The sequence below is a fragment of the Schistocerca nitens genome, chromosome 10 (genome assembly GCF_023898315.1).
Source record: "Schistocerca nitens isolate TAMUIC-IGC-003100 chromosome 10, iqSchNite1.1, whole genome shotgun sequence".
NCBI lineage: Eukaryota > Metazoa > Arthropoda > Insecta > Orthoptera > Acrididae > Schistocerca > Schistocerca nitens.
Window position 1 is genome coordinate 48,294,170 of NC_064623.1, and position 10,917 is coordinate 48,305,086.

The following is a 10,917-nucleotide window of genomic DNA, read 5'->3' on the forward strand; positions in this document are numbered from 1 at the left end:
CTGTCATGATGCAAAATAATTTTTTCATGTCTATCGCTGTAGTGCGGACGTTTGTCTTTCGGTGCTCGGCTCACACACATCAATTGCTTTCAATATCGATCTCCTGTGATTGTTCCCGTCGGTTGCCGTACCATCGAAAGCTTTCTCGCTTTCACAATCATGCTGGCCTTTAAAGTCAAAATCACCATTCTCGAAGCATGGAAACAATTTTCTGCGAAGTTCTGTCACTAACAGGCACCTCATCATAGGTCAGCTTTTTATGAGATTTGCCGCAGATTTCTTCATGTTGTTGCTGTTGTCTTCAGTCCTGAGACTGGTTTGATGCAGCTCTCCATGCTATTCTATCCTGTGCAAGCTGCTTCATCTCCCAGTACTTACCGCAACCCACATCCTTCTGAATCTGCGTAGTGTATTCATCTCTTGGTCTCCCTCTGCGATTTTTACCCTCCACGCTGCCCTCCAATGCTACATTTGTGATCCCTTGATGCCTCAGAACATGTCCTACCAACCGGTCCCTTCTTCTTGTCAAGTTGTGCCACAAACTCCTCTTCTCCCCAATTCTATTCAATACCTCCTCATTAGTTATGTGATCTACCCATCTAATCTTCAACATTCTTCTGTAGCACCACATTTCGAAAGCTTCTATTCTCCTCTTGTCTAAACTATTTATCGTCCACGTTTCACTTCCATACATGGCCACACTCTATACAAATACTTTCAGAAGCGGCTTCCTGACGTTTAAATCTATACTCGATGTTAACAAATTTTTGTTCTTCAGAAACGCTTTCCTTGTCATTGCCAGTCTACATTTGATATCCTCTCTACTTCGACAATCATCAGTTATTTTGCTCCCCAAATAGCAAAACTCCTTTACTACTTTAAGTGTCTCATTTCCTAATCTAATTCCCTCAGCATCACCCAATTTAATTCGACTACATTCCATTATCCTCGTTTTGCTTTTGTTGATGTTCATCTTATATCCTCCTTTCAAGACACTGTCCATTCCGTTCAGCTGCTCTTCCAAGTCCTTTGCTGTCTCTGACAGAATTACAATGTCATCGGCGAACCTCAACGTTTTTATTTCTTCTCCATGGATTTTAATACCTACTCCGAATTTTTCTTTTGTTTCCTTTACTGCTTGCTCAATATACAGATTGAATAACATCGGGGAGAGACTACAACCCTGTCTCACTCCCTTCCCAACCACTGCTTCCCTTTCATGTCCCGCGACTCTTATATCTGCCATCTGCTTTCTGTACAAAAATAGCCTTTCGCTCCCTGTATTTTACCTCTGCCACCTTAAGAATTTGAAAGAGAGTGTTCCAGTCAACATTGTCAAAAGCTTTCTCTAAGTCTAGAAATGCTAGAAACGTAGGCTTGCCTTCCCTTAATCTATTTTCTAAGATAAGTCGTAGGGTCAGTATTGCCTCACGTGTTCCAACATTTCTGCGGAATCCAAACTGATCTTCCCAGAGGTCGGCTTCTACCAGTTTTTCCATTCGTCTGTAAAGAATTCGCCTTAGTATTTTGCAGCTGTGACTTATTAAACTGATAGTTCGGTAATTTTCACATCTGTCAACACCTGCTTTCTTTGGGACTGGAATTATTATATTCTTCCTGAAGTCTGAGGGTATTTCGCCTGTCTCATACATCTTGCTCACCAGATGGTAGAGTTTTGTCAGGACTGGCTGTCCCAAGGCTGTCAGTAGTTCTGATGGAATGTTGTCTACTCCCGGGGCCTTGTTTCCACTCAGGTCTTTCAGTGCTCTGTCAAACTCTTTACGGAGTATCGTATCTGCCATTTCATCTTCATCTACATCCTCTTCCATTTCCATAATATTGTCATCAAGTACATCGCCCTTGTATAGACCCTCTATAGACTCCTTCCACCTTTCTGCTTTCCCTTCTTTGCTTAGAACTGGGTTTACGTCTGAGCTCTTGATATTCATATCAAAGCAGAAAATTAAAACCTCCCGCAGATGACGAGAATTGGGCTCATAAGTTGACATATTCAGTCGAGAATAACTTTATGATGCAATCAAAAGTCGACTGATATTTTGATGGCATTACGTTCTCAAATGCCTAAGCTTACTGCATGTCACTTACGACGAACGACTTGCATCACTACTTTCCACTACTGCCGTCTATTGCAAAACGGCGGAAGCAAAGTTGTAGACCTAATAGATAAGAAAATGTCAGAATTACCGAGAAATAAATGTCTCATGATGGAGACATTGTGGTTTCAATGACAAGGTACGTCCAACCATAAACCTTCGACACTGCAGCGTATGTCGAGATAGATGCCGGCAGAGGAATGCAGCGCCGCATCTGGCGGGGAATACAAATGCAGCACCGAGGCGCAGTAAACAGCAGTGCGTTGGCCATCCTGACGGCATTCGACTGTGCGACATACAGCTGTGGTGGACGCCCACAGCGTGAGCAAGCTCTCTTGTCGCAAAGAGGCCGCTTCGACTCACGAACCGTGGTTTATACACGCACTGTTTTATAAAAAGAGGACTTTGTCATACAGGATGCAAATTTTAAGTTGACAAACCAAAATAACTTGAAAAATAAGCTTCACACGAAAAAATGTGTAGAATCCGAAGTTGATTATTTTTGAGGGGGACATCTGCTAGTGCTAAAATTAGCCCGCCACCCCAGCCCCCTGGGGGTGGGGTGGAAGGTAACTTAAAAATTTCAAATCAGAACCCCCATTTTTTATTGCAGAATCAGATTCTACATAAAAAACCACGTACATTTTGTTTTAAACATTTGCTTTGATTCTTGGTAGTTGGCGCTGTAATTCAAGAAAATCCATGTTCTCATTTTTGCGTGGAAAATGGTTACGGATAAGTAAAAAATACTTGTTAACTTCGTAAATTTTGATTCGTTTAAACTAAAACTCTCCCTCTCTCCCCATAGGGTGGGATTTGAGACAGAGGAATTAGAGTTTTGCAAATGTTGACCCAAATATTAATTTTTTTCGCAGATTCGGATAAGTGTTGTTTGTTTCGTGGTCATGAGGCGACACAACTTTTAATTATCAAAGAAATCATCTGACTAGCAAACTAACTAACCGTCCTACTTACTAACGAGTGAACTCACTAACTAACAGAGTGAACAAAGTAAAAGACTAACTGAGGAAAAGATATGTGGGTCAACATTTGTAAAACTCAACTGCCGTGGGAAGCTGGACTCGTCTACGCAACAATAGAAGAACCACTTGCGGAAGTGGGCTCATGATGCAAAATCCTGCAGCTGCGTTACGTGTACCTTCTGACGGGTGGTGCGGGTTTAACTGCAGCCCATGAAGAACACGCCAGAGTGTTTTGTGATCTACATTCCTACCTGCTACGGGGTATGTTCAGAAAGTAAATGTATGAGGTGCGTTTCATCTTTTTTTTTTTTTTAGGGTTGGCTCTACTGAGTGGTAGAGGGACGGGGGTCCTCTGACCACAGTGAGCATTCCTGGAACACGGTAGTAGTACCTAAACTTAGGTTGTAGTGTCCAGTTGCGTGGAAGACGTCTGTCAGAAATCCCAACAAGCGCTAGCCACGTGCTGTGATATGCTTCCTACTCGTGGAAGGAACAGCACCTAACGAAGCTTTTTCGCGTGTCAGTACGGTGAAAGGGTTATGTCCAGAACGCATGTGTGTAAGTGGTGTAGGAAGTTTAGTGGAGACAGGACAAGTGTTCGTAACGAACAGAGGAGTGGAACACCTTCAATTTTGACTGGTTAAGTTGGTACAAAACATGGAGGAAACAGCATGTGAAGACCGCCGATTGACAGTGGATCAATCAATTGCAGTCAATTTTTTGCGAGATCAACATGAAAAAAGCGCTATAATTACACAATCATGACTGTAAGTGCTCAGTCTTCTTAATCACTCAGTCTTCTTCCCAAGATGATCTCATGTCAAAATAACCTTTAAGTTATTCATTAAACCAGACAGACAGCTATCTATTCTTCTCTGACGGACAACGAAAGGTATAATAACTTTATTCATTAAACCAGACAGACAGCTATCTATTCTTCTCTGACGGACAAGGAAAGGTATAATAACTTTGGTCATACAACTTTGGACTTATAAAGAGACTACAATAATCGGTAGTTAAAAATTAATATTTCTCATTTGAATCCACTTTACTTTGGCTGGAAATCATTCTGTGGAACTACTGACAGAACAGTTTTTTATTGCGTAACATCGACATCTTTTGTGACCGCGTCTGCTTGAAATACACTGCTTTCCTTTGCCGACTGGGCGTTTATGAAATAGAACAACCTTCCGACGTTGGCATTTTGGCCTAAAATTGCGAAGTAGTATTACACCAATTTCAATAAACTGATATATCTATACAGGGTGACTCGTATTAACGTTTAAAAACCAAAGAACTGACGTCGATGACACAGAGACAAGTAATTTAGCGTAAGACACATGGGGCCGAAAAAGTCGGGTATTACCCCAAAAGTATATGACAAAGGTTGAACATGTGGCGTCATGAGATGACGTACGTCGCCTCACGTGCAGTGGTTGGGTTTGTCACTGGTAGAGGGCAGTGCTACGCATTGCTCCACTATGCTGCTCTGTTTTCGTTAATGTAAACCGATTCATGGCACTCCAAAAGAAATGCACACTATTTTTTTTAAATCCATCTTTTATTCTACGTGTTTGAAAGTTTTACTGTGTGTAGATACATCTTTTAGGAACAATATTTCCATTTCTCCACATAATTTCCATCCCTCTTAACTGCCTTACGCCATCTTGGAACCAGCACCTGTATACCCGCACGGTAAAATTCTGGACCAACCTGTTGGAGCCACTGTTTGGCAGCGTGCACAGGGGAGTCATCATCTTCAAACCTTGTTCCACGAAGAAAGTAGTTCAGTTTCCCAAAGAGATGATAGTCACATGGAGCTAGGTCAGGACTGTAAGGCGGATGTTTCAGTGTTGTCCATTCGAGTTTTGTGATCGCTTCCATGGGTTTTTGACTGACATGTAGCCGTGCATTGTCGTGCAACAGCAAAACGTCCTGCTTTTGCCGATGTGGTCGACCACGACTCAATCGAGCTTGAAGTTTCTTCAGTCTTGTCACATATGCATCAATATTTATGGTGATTCCACTTGATATGATGTCCACGAGCAAGAATCCTTCGGAATCGAAAAAAAAAAAAAACTCTAGCCATAACTTTTCCAGCAGAAGGTGTGGTTTTGAATTTTTTTTGGGTGAATTTGCATGATACCACTCCATTGATTGCCTCTTCGTCTCTGGTGAAAAATGATGGAGCCATGTTTCATCACCCGTCACAATTCTTCCAAGAAATTCATCTCCATCATTCTGGGACTTTCAAAAGTTCGGTGCATATCGTTTTTCTTGTTTCTTTGTGAGCCACTGTAAACATCCTGGGAACCCACCTGGCACAAACCTTTTTTAACGCCAACACTTTCAGTATTCTGCAAACACTTCATTCCCCTACCCCAACGTAGTGTGACAATTCGTTCACTGTGATGCGTCTGTCAGCAGTCACCAATTCGTTAACTCTCTGCACATTGTCTGGAGTGTGTGCAGTACGAGGCCTGCCGCTGCGAGGACAATCCTCAATATTGTCGTGCCCGCTTTCATCACGTAACCTGCTTGCCCACCGACTGACTGTACTGTGATCGACAGCAGCATCTCCGTACACCTTTTTCAACCTCTTGTGGATGTTTCCCACTGTCTCGTTTTCACAGCACAGGAATTCTATGACAGCACGTTGCTTCTGACGAACGTCAAGTGTAGCAGCCATCTAGAAGACACGCTGTGACGGCGCCACTCACGGGAACAGGTTAAACTAAGTTTGAAAACAAGCGGGAAGGATGTATCTACACACTGTAAAGCTTTCACACATGCAGAATGGAAACTGTATTTTTACAAAAATAGTGTGCATTTCTTTTGGAGTGACCCTCGTATTACTAGTACTGCGAGCACCACAGTATCTCATCGGACAATGCAAGAATCGAATGCAAAGTACCCAAACGAGCAATGTGTGGCACTGACTCCCTAGAGGTATGTCGACAGGATGCCTCTTTCGTCGTGCACAATCGCAGACGTGCGGGAATAAAAGGGCACGTACAAAGATTTGTGGAAAGAAAGCATGTAGCATGGGCGGTCTCGTGTCCGCACTTTGCCTCTTTGTGCAAGCAGTCTGCTATGAATTCCCTTCTTTGCTTGGGAGCTTCTGATGAAAAGGAACAGAAAAGAAAATACAATAGCGATTGTAGTTAAAATAGTACTAAATAACAGAGGTACAAGAAATACGAAGTGATGACAAAGCTTTGTCTGCAAATTTCAAAGGCGATCGCGGCGAGATTGTATTGTGTGTTCAAAATTGTATTGTGTGTTCAAAATGGCTCTGAGCACTATGGGACTTAACTTCTAAGGTCATCAGTCGCCTAGAACGCAGAATTAATTAAACCTAACTAACCTAAGGACATCACACACATCCATGTCCGCGGCAGGATTCGAACCTGCAACCGTAGCGGTCGCTCGGTTCCAGACTGTAGCGCCTAGAACCGCTCGACCACCCCGGCTGGCTATCTATAGCAATGCCAGCGCTCCAAGCGGTTACATTTCACACTGCAGTGAACAGAAGACGAACATCTTTTATGATGAAATCTACGCGAGGCCTTAGATTTCATAATATTTCTTTGACGGAAGGCTAAATTTTACAAAGTTCCTTATTACAATATCAAATTTCTCTGACAAAAATGTCTGACATCTCAACTTTAACAAAGAAATATGATAATGTAATGTCGGTCTTGGAGGCGAGGATAGGATCGACAATCCCAACCGTCGCACGTGGGGAGAGGTACGATATCTGCTGACGTGACAAGTCCAACATTTGTAATCCACTTTTGACGTACTTCCCAACAGTTGCGGCCCCATGTGTTTTATATTAAATTTCTTGTCTCAGCGTCAACTACGTCGCTTGAAAGGTTATAAAAGTTAATAAGAATTACCTTGTACATCTTAATGGTAATATCTCCTTAGTTCTCCTTATAGCTGTCCCTCGCGCTTTCATCATGAGCCTAGAATGAGCCATAGCTGTGCCTAATGAAAGGTATAGGTTTGGCCGGACTCGACAGAAGAAATAGGACACAACCGCATATTGGGACAAGCTGTGAACCCTATTCCTCCCGCTCTCCCTCTCCAGAACACAAGCCTGCTGAGCCTGTCGCTACTTACCAGGCTCACTAGAAGCGGCCTAAAGTTGAACGGGAATGTACAGAGCTACCCCTTCCCCGCCCCCCCCCCTCCCCCCCGCTGTTTCATAGCTTTGGTTACTGCAACTTCCGGAACTGCACGTGTTGCGTATCCTTCAAGGTAGCAGGGGCTGCTCAACTGTTACTCTGCGTGACGCCAGACATCACGTGCTGGCTAGTCGTCCACACTGGAAAGGAAGAGGGGAGGTAGCAACGTTGCCGCCCGTCCCCCAGCAATGCCCTACCCAAGCAGAGCTCCGCTGTGCCGGATGACGTCACAGCAGTGACGTACGTCTACCTCCCTTAAACGAGCGCCACCTGTGGTCCGGGAGGCTTTGGCCACCGGCCCCTGTAGGAACGCTTCAGTTTCCGTTGCCGTGCTGTCTGGAACGCTGGGCTGCGTCCCATTCCTCTGCAACATCGCGATCTCGTCATAGACAAGGTACGTGCCGGTGTGGTATCATTTGCCCCGTTTAAATAACCGTACTTTATTTTTTGATGCTTTAAACAGCAGCCATTTCCGCAGAACTAATAATGGGCCAGGATTCAGCATGTTTAAACGAAACAGAAAATTCTTCGTACGTTACTTTTCTTCCTCAACGAATGTTTAATACTTTTGTGCGTTGGAAAAAGTTAGGCTTAAAATATTTGTTTACACCTACATCTACGATATTACTCCACTATTCACAATAAAGTGCTGGCAGAGGGTTAATGAACCACCTTCAAGCTGTCTCTCTGCCGTTCCACTCTCGAACGACGCGCGGGAAAAACGAGGCTTTATAAACGATTATTCGTTTTCAAACTACTACATTTTCCATGTTTTGCATGCACGAACGGATTGGTGCACGAACAGAACCGTAAAACGGACGGCAAAAAACCGTCTGGTCAACAACGATATCAGCATTTTAGTTCTGAATAACTCGTATCTTCGGTATTTCTTTCGTCTCGGTTGTAAGTGGTGTTTTTATTTTTTACTAATAACCGGTTAAAAAAACAGAATTATCAATTAGCCATAGCAGCAGTGCTAAATTTTGTTTTTAATTAACTCTATTTAGGGAACGATTAATTTTTATTTGTAAAATCTGTGTTGCTTTGAAATGTTGCGTTATTGCAAAAAATGGGGAAAATCGATCAGTGCTACATTCATAACAATGCCGACAGAAAAGAGCAACAAACACATGGTATAGCTCTGTTGAGAGCTGTTATCACATGGCGTGGCCAATTAGACGGTATGCGTGTACATGCAACGTGCAAGACTTGCCCCATCTGAGCCGGTGCGGTGGTCTCGCGGTTCTAGGCGCGCAGTCCGGAACCGTGCGACTGCTACGGTCGCAGGTTCGAATCCTGCCTCGGGCATGGATGTGTGTGATGTCGTTAGGTTAGTTAGGTTTAAGTAGTTCTAAGTTCCAGGGGACTGATGACCACAGCAGTTGAGTCCCATAGTGCTCAGAGCCATTTGAACCATTTGAACACCTACATCTACGATATTACTCCACTATTCACAATAAAGTGCTGGCAGAGGGTTCAATGAACCACCTTCAAGCTGTCTCTCTGCCGTTCCACTCTCGAACGACGCGCGGGAAAAACGAGGCATTATAAACGATTATTCGTTTTCAAACTACTACATTTTCCAAGTTTTGCATGCACGAACGGATTGGTGCACGAACAGAACTGTAAAACGGACGGCAAAAAACCGTCTGGTCAACAACGATACCAGCATGTTAGTTCAGAATAACTGGTATCTTCGGTATTTCTTTCGTCTCGGTTGTAACTGGTGGTTTTATTTTTTACTAATAACCAGTTAAAAAAACAGAATTATCAATTAGCCATAGCAGCAGTGCTAAATTTTGTTTTTAATTAACTCTATTTAGGGAACGATTAATTTTTATTTGTAAAATCTGTGTTGCTTTGAAATGTTGCGTTATTGCAAAAAATGGGGAAAATCGATCAGTGCTACATTCATAACAATGCCGACAGAAAAGAGCAACAAACACATGGTATAGCTCTGTTGAGAGCTGTTATCACATGGCGTGGCCAATTAGACGGTATGCGTGTACATGCAACGTGCAAGACTTGCCCCATCTGAGCCGGTGCGGTGGTCTCGCGGTTCTAGGCGCGCAGTCCGGAACCGTGCGACTGCTACGGTCGCAGGTTCGAATCCTGCCTCGGGCATGGATGTGTGTGATGTCGTTAGGTTAGTTAGGTTTAAGTAGTTCTAAGTTCCAGGGGACTGATGACCACAGCAGTTGAGTCCCATAGTGCTCAGAGCCATTTGAACCATTTGAACACCTACATCTACGATATTACTCCACTATTCACAATAAAGTGCTGGCAGAGGGTTCAATGAACCACCTTCAAGCTGTCTCTCTGCCGTTCCACTCTCGAACGACGCGCGGGAAAAACGAGGCATTATAAACGATTATTCGTTTTCAAACTACTACATTTTCCAAGTTTTGCATGCACGAACGGATTGGTGCACGAACAGAACCGTAAAACGGACGGCAAAAAACCGTCTGGTCAACAACGATACCAGCATGTTAGTTCAGAATAACTGGTATCTTCGGTATTTCTTTCGTCTCGGTTGTAACTGGTGGTTTTATTTTTTACTAATAACCAGTTAAAAAAACAGAATTATCAATTAGCCATAGCAGCAGTGCTAAATTTTGTTTTTAATTAACTCTATTTAGGGAACGATTAATTTTTATTTGTAAAATCTCTGTTGCTTTGAAATGTTGCGTTCTTGCAAAAAATGGGGAAAATCGATCAGTGCTACTTTCATAATAATGCCGACAGAAAAGAGCAACAAACACATGGTATAGCTCTGTTGAGAGCTGTTATCACATGGCGTGACCAATTAGACGGTATGCGTGTACATGCAACGTGCAAGACTTGCCCCATCTGAGCCGGCCGCGGTGGTCTCGCGATTCTAGGCGCGCAGTCCGGAACCGTGCGACTGCTACGGTCGCAGGTTCGAATCCTGCCTCGGGCATGGATGTGTGTGATGTCCTTAGGTTAGTTAGGTTTAAGTAGTTCTAAGTTTTAGGGGACTGATAACCACAGCAGTTGAGTCGCATAGTGTTCAGAGCCATTTGAACCATTTTTTGCCCCATCTGATTAATATGGAACTTTCTCACTATCGTCGTCGGACTTCAGTTGTACGGGGTGTTCATAAAGTCTCTCCGCTGTGCCGTATGATTGTTAGCCGCGTGTGCAGTATGATTGTTCGCCTGCCTGGGTTACTTCACTTAAAGTGGACTCTCCCAACATTCCACTGTTTCGTTTATCTCAGCCAGCGTCAGTAGCATCGTTGGTGTGTGTCGTTACGTGTTGACGTGAACGTTTAAGTTTAATTCCTTTGTTTGTTTTTGTCACTGTTAAAATGTTAACCATTGAAGCACGTGCTTTTAGTCGAAGAAGTGTTCAAAGCTGGCGGTAAATACAGTTTCAGTTCGTCCAACATTTAATTCAGTTTTCCCGGAGACAACACTCCCACATCGCGATACTGTGCGAAATTTGATTAACAACTTTCGAAATACGGGTTCAGTGACAGATGCAGTGGAGTCGTCCTAGCGTTTTGTCTGAGGCTAAACTACTCGATATTTCCGATAAAATGTCCATCAGACCGAACAAGTCACTAAGAAAACTCGCCCAGGAAATTTATGTTAGTGTCGGAAC